This window comes from Pistacia vera, unplaced genomic scaffold (genome assembly GCF_008641045.1).
Source record: "Pistacia vera cultivar Batoury unplaced genomic scaffold, PisVer_v2 Contig108, whole genome shotgun sequence".
Lineage (NCBI taxonomy): Eukaryota > Viridiplantae > Streptophyta > Magnoliopsida > Sapindales > Anacardiaceae > Pistacia > Pistacia vera.
Genome location: NW_022195115.1, coordinates 89848 through 96460, shown reverse-complemented (window position 1 = coordinate 96460; position 6613 = coordinate 89848). Strand labels below are relative to the sequence as shown.

Here is a 6613-nt window from a genome sequence, read left to right as displayed (position 1 = left end):
GCTCAACAAGGGAAGCTCAAGCCCAACAAGAAAGAAGTCCAAGTGTTGAAAAGATCCAATCTGGCCCAAGTCTCATTCCAAAGGGGAAGATCCACATGAACCCTTATTAAATCCATTTGCATGATTCTCAAGGCCCAAATTCTTACACCCTTATTGAATCATTGATCAAGTTTTAATCTAATGGAAGTAAACTTATTTCAACTAATGGGGTGGTTAAAGACATAGATCCTAAATTAGGGAATTATGTCTCTTTTGCATTAAATAGGCATGGCCTTGCTTTTTGAGCGAATGGCTTGTAATTTTAGTTAAGTTTATTTCATTTTTATTGTATTTGTCAATTATTTGTTTATCCTTGTATTTGCCTATATAAGGGCAACTATTTCATTGTAATAATTAGCTTTTGAAATATATGAAATTGGTTTATCCATTTGAGAGAACTTTTGTATTCTTGATTGTGCATTCTTTATCCAAGTCTTGGCAAGGGGTTTTGGTGGTGAATCAATTCAAGTTGGTGGAGTAATCTTTTAGGCTTGAAGTGTTTCCACTTGTCTTGGTCCAGATTTGCAAGTAAGTATGATTTAGTTCATGTTTTTAGTTTAGCCGAATTACTACTTGGTTTTGGAGTATGTTGTGTTGTTAAATTGGTTGGATATGGATCAAGAAGCCTTTACCAAATTCAAAGAATGGAAGATTTTGGTTGAGAATCAAACTGGGAAAAAGGTTAAGAAGCTAAGAATAGATAATAAGTTGGAATTTGTGAATGAAGAATTTGACATATTATGTAGAGATAGTGGGATTTAGACGCATAGAACAATGAGGTAAACATCTCAACAAAATGTTCTAGCAGAAAGAATGAACAGGACTATCTAGGAGAAGGTAAGAAGCCTTTTGTCTTGTGCCAAACTGCCTCCCAAATTCTAGGTAGAAGCAACCCACACAGGTGTTTTTCTAATCAATAGATTATCCTCCTCAGCCATAGATTTCAAAACACCTATAGAGAAATGGTCTGGACATCACTCTAGTTATAGTAACTTAAGGGTTTTTGGTTGTAGTGTGTTTGTGCATGAAAAGTCTGATAAGTTACAACCAACGGCTATTAAGCGTATTTTTTCTTGGTTATCCTGATGGGGTTAAAGGGTATAAATGTTGGGATATTGAAAAGAAAAGGTGTATAGTTAGTAGAGATGTCAGGTTTAATGAGGAAGAACTAGGTGGGTTAAGTGAAAAAGATAGTGAAATCAATGGTAAAACAGAGGTGATTAATCTGGAGTTAGGTAGTGAAGCTCCTGTTGTTAATCATGACAGTCTACAGTCAGATTATCAACAAGGAATTTTTCAGTCACAAGAGGAGTCTAGCTTAGAAGATAGTGGTGATGAACAAACCCATGATGATGATAATGAATTGCTAAACTATCAGCTAGCTAGAGATAGAGAAAAGAGGCGAATTAGACTGCCTTGGAGATACTCACATGTTGACATGGTAGCATTTGCTCTTCAAGTTGCTGAAGAAGTAGAAGAGGAGCCTAGAATAGTTAGGGAAGCTATGGATAGTAGAGATGCTAAGTAATGAAAACTGGCTATGCAAGAAGAATATGATTCTTTGATGAAGAATAGGACCTGGACTCTTATAAACAAACCTGAGGGCAGTAGGGTTGCTAGGTGCAAATGGATTTTTAAAAGGAAAAAGGGAATACCAGGGGTAGAAGCACCTAGGTATAAGGCTAGATTGGTAGTAAAGGGGTTTACACAGGTTAAAGGAGTTGATTACACTGAGTTTTTTTCACCTATTGTGAGACATACGACTATTAGAGTGCTTTTGTCCTTGGTGGCTCAGTTTGAGTTAGAATTAGAATAGCTAGATGTCAAAACAACCTTCTTAAATGATGATTTATAAGAAAAGATTTTGATGGAGCATCTAAATTGTTTGAAAAAGGGTCTAAAAACCAGGCCTGTCTTTTAAAGAAATCTTTGTATGGTTGAAAGTAGTTTTCCATCAGACGGCTGTTCCCGTAACTCCACTCTCGACTTGGATTATATATCCAAAAAGGTCCGCTCTCGGCCATTCCACACTTTGCCTAGCGGAGGCTTGGTTATCTGAAGTGGATTCTCTCTTTTCTAGTAGATGCCGAACCTGCTGCCCCATTGACTAAGAAGGGGGCGGGCGCAGCAGCTACATGGACCCCTTCCTTGTTGCCAGCGCTTTCCCGGGCCGAGCCGGAATTCTTTATTAGAAAGGGCAGAAGTTTGATAGTTTTATGATGTATGGTGGGTTTGTTAGAAACAGTTTTGATGGTTGTTTTTACTTCAAGTGCTTGTATAGAGACTGTTATCTTTATTTAGCCTTGTATGTTGATGATATGCTTTTAGCTTGTAGAGATTCTTCTGAAATGGCTAGATTTAAAGGTGAAATGAATAGGCATTTTGAAATGAAAGATTTGGGACAAGCTATAAAGATTTTAGGAATGAATATTGATAGAGATAGGAAAATAGAAAGGTTGATGTCATCCCAAAAGGAGTATGTTGAGAAGATAATAAGGAAGTTTAACATGTATGAATGTAAACCAGTCAAAACTCCCATGGGTTAACATATTAAACTGAGTTTAGAACAGTGTCCAGAATCTAAAGAAGAGAAAAGTGAAATGACTAGTATTCCTTATGCCAATGCAATAGGAAGTCTGATGTATCTAATGGTCTATACAATATATGATTTAGCTTTTGCTGTTAGTTATGTAACCAGATTTATGTGTAATCCTGGGAAATTACACTAGGAAGCTATGAAATAGATCCTTAGGTATGTCAGGGGGTTAATCTCAACTGGAATTATTTATACAATGGTCAGAAACTAGAGAATTTTATTTTCGATTGTGTGGATGCAAATTATGCAGGGAATTTAGATAATAGGAAATCCATGACTGTTTTTTTTTTCTCTTTGTGGGGCAATTTGGTCTGTTGGAAGTCAAATCTGTAGGCTATTGTGACTTTATCAACTATGGAAGCAGAATATGTTGCCATTATTAAGGCAACAAAAGAATCAATATGGCTCAGGGGAATGCTTGGTGAAATAGGATTCAATCAACGGCAAGTTCCCATCAAGAATGATAGCCAGAGTGCTATTTTTCTATGTAAAAACCAAGTTTTTCATGAAAGGTCAAAACACATAGACGTGAGATTTCATTTAATCAGAAACATGATAGAAGACAAAGTCATTAAGGTAGAGAAAATTCCAAGCAAGAAAAATCTAGCAGACATGTTCACCAAAATTGTCACTTTGGACAAGGTGAGGCCCTTCAAGAGCCTACTGCATGTTGAATAGAACTGAAGATGTTTTTCCAGCGTAGTAAAGAAAACAGTTGCCAAGGTAGAGATTTGTAATGATGTGCCACCTATTTTGTGCCTACGTGGAAGTCAATTTTTAAATACATTGGTCAAAGGTCATTTCTCATAAAGGCAAGGAATTTTGTGATAATTCCCGATTAGGGATTCTTGGTTAAACAAAATTGTAGCCTGTTTGATTATTTTCTTTTTCATTCTCGATTGTTCTCTTTTGGTTAACAGAGAGAGAAAGTTTGTTACAAAGATGATTGAACCGGAGTTGTGTAGATCGCCGGGTTAAATCGAACGGTGAACCTCCTTTATTCCTTTTTGTGTATAAATGGCTGTCTATTTATTCTTTGTTGATGTATGAGAGGTGAGGAACTCTGGGTTATCTCGGGTGTACTACAAAGGGGTTTCTCTTGGGATCTTCGTGTAAATTCTGTAAGGTTGCTTTCTTCAAAGTGATTTTCTTTGCTACCTTGAAGAGTGAATGTAGATAATCGTTTAATTATTGAACCACTATAAATTTTGTGTGTCCTTTATTTTTATGTCTCTTTTATCTTGCAATTTTCTGTTTATTGTGAACACATGAATGTTAAAAACTTAGATTTCTTGTTCTTTGGAATTCGAGTAACCTGTAAGTTCAACAAGATCAACAAGCTAATTAATTGTATTTGACTTCTTTCTTTATGTACATTATAATTAGTTTCTTGAATCATGTCCACAATACATTATACAGACAAATACAAAATTTTTCTTTCGTCAATCTTATCACACTTTATCCTTTCTATAAAAATTGTTGTTTTTGCTCAAAGTTTTCAGAAATCTGATCTTCAAGAAAAGTAATGTGAACACAGATATATGTGGTTGCAATGACCATCAAACAAAATACTTTTGGATGTGTTCGGAATAAATTATTTTCCATCCAAGTGACGGACAAAAGAGTTTGTAACAAACTTATTGTTGTGACTTGCTTTTTGAAGATCCTCCATCTCTCCCCTGCTATTAATTTGATAACAAAAGGCTTACTATAATTGTTTGTTTGAAACTGAGCTTCTATTGCATCTATTAACCTCATTAAGAGAAGAAAATGGTTCCAAGTGCTGATCCAGAAATTCAAGAAGAAAATGATCATGATCAGTCTAACTATGATAGGAAAAGTGAGTTAAAAGCTTTTGATGATTCAAAAGCTGGTGTCAAGGAACTTCTTGATGCTGGAGAACAAAAGTTCCACGTATATTCAAGTCCGAACAGAATGTACCACATGAGAAGTCAGCAAATAATTTGCAGTTAAATATCCCAATAGTAGACCTCCAGGGCATCCATGAAGGTCCAATTAAACAGGCTGAGGTCGTCAACAAAGTTCGAAATGCTAGCAAGAAGTGGGGTTTCTTCCAGGTCGTCAATCATGGAATTCCGGTAAGTGTTTTGAATGAGATAAGAAATGGGATTCGCAGATTTCATGAGCTGGACACTGAGGTGAAGAAAGAGTTCTATACGCTGCATTTTTCAAAAAGGGTATTTTACATGTCCAGCTTCGATCTCTATCAAGCACCAGCTGCTAGCTGGAGGGATACATTTGGTTGCTATTTGGTTCCTGATTCACCTAATCCTGAAAAATTACCAGATGTATTGAGGTATAGTATCTTATAACTCAGTATTCAACTTGACATTATGAATCTCTTCAAAGCTGCTTGTGTATTTAAAACAAGAGCCACTTGGCTAGTGCAAGCATTTGTGGAGTTGCAGAGATACAGTGATGGAATACAAAAGTCGTGATGAGATTGGGGCGTACATTGTTGGAGTTACTGTCAGAGGCTCTTGGGTTCAGTCCCTCTCATTTGAAAGAAATGAATTGCGAAGAAGGGCTTCTCCTTGTGGGTCATTATTACCCAGCATGCCTTGAACCAGAATTAACCATGGGCACCAACAAGCAAACTGATGGTAGCCTCATCACCATACTTTTACGGGACCAAATAGGCGGTCTTCAGGTTCTTCATGACAACCAATGGGTTGATGTTCCTCCCATGGATGGAGCTATGGTGATAAACATCGGAGATCTTGTACAGGCAAGAAATATGTGACTATATTGAAATTATCTATCAAAATTTTAGTTTAGCGGAAAACAGAATAATATCCCGTTTGCTTATTGATTTTGACTTTGTTGTTTCTCCAGCTGATTTCCAATGACAAGTTCATAAGCGTCAGTCACAGAGTACTAGTGAAGGAAGTAGGCCCAAGAATTTCAGTGGTGTGTTTCTTCAGACCCCAAGTTGCAAGGGAGAATAGCTCTGTAGTTTATGCACCAATCAAAGAGTTATTATCAGATGAAAACCCTCCGATTTACAGAGAAACAGATGTGAAGGACTATTTCAGAATTTACTTCTCCAAAGGCCTTGATGGGACCTCTCCCCTACTACATTTCAAACTGTGAAATTAGGAAGTATGCACAAATATGCAGCTTATATATGGCTGATCTATCTCGGGTGGCATGTAAGGAGGGATCTTGAAGACTACAGTATTTATAGACCAAATAACGAGTCTTTAGATATTGTTATTAGTTGAGTTGTTAGCTATCACCATTGGCCATGCAAAATGTTATTGCTTTGTTTGTTCTCCATAGGAACCAAATGCATTGTTCATGTCATATCTTGATATGATCCTTTAATTTATTAATATATAAATTGAGGAAATTAGTATTAAATAGATATGTTTTGCTTCTTTAAACATACGCTGTTTTCGGGAATTACATTTTTTCTTTTTTTTTTTGGGGGTTAATCCACTACCGACGTGATGAGATTGTTCAATAATATAATGACGTGTTGTCATTTACTTGTTAATTTTTCTCTTTATCCACTCATCACCATAATTTGTGAATAAATTAATCATAAGTGCCTTTGTTTTATTGGACAATTTCACCACATCGACTAAGTAAGGTGGTGAGATTGTTTCATATAAATTTTTTCTAAGAGGGAAACATGTTACAGATTTACAAATAAGTTAATTTTTTAATTTCATTTTTAAATATAGTTTTATCTTTTATAAATCAATTTAATCATTTAACTTAATCTGTAACCTGGAGAAAAAAAAAATAGAGTATTCATTTAGGCTATGCAATTATATAAAAGTTTCAGGTTTGGGTGGCCGACTGGTTTGATTGGAACTTTAAATATATTGTTCTAGAGGTCTTGAGTTCGAGTCTTTTCTCAGTTGCTGTTGATGCGTGATTTTGACACCAACTAATCGACACGTGTGTAAAGTTGATTGGTCAAGAGACGCACGTGATTATGGATGAAAT

The 6613-nt window shown here is 35.9% G+C and overlaps 1 pseudogene; it reads left to right on the top strand.

Annotated features, from left to right (window-relative positions):
- Positions 1 to 4405: 4405 nt before the first annotated feature.
- LOC116133761 lies at positions 4406 to 5810 on the top strand (annotated as a pseudogene).
- Positions 5811 to 6613: the final 803 nt, after the last annotated feature.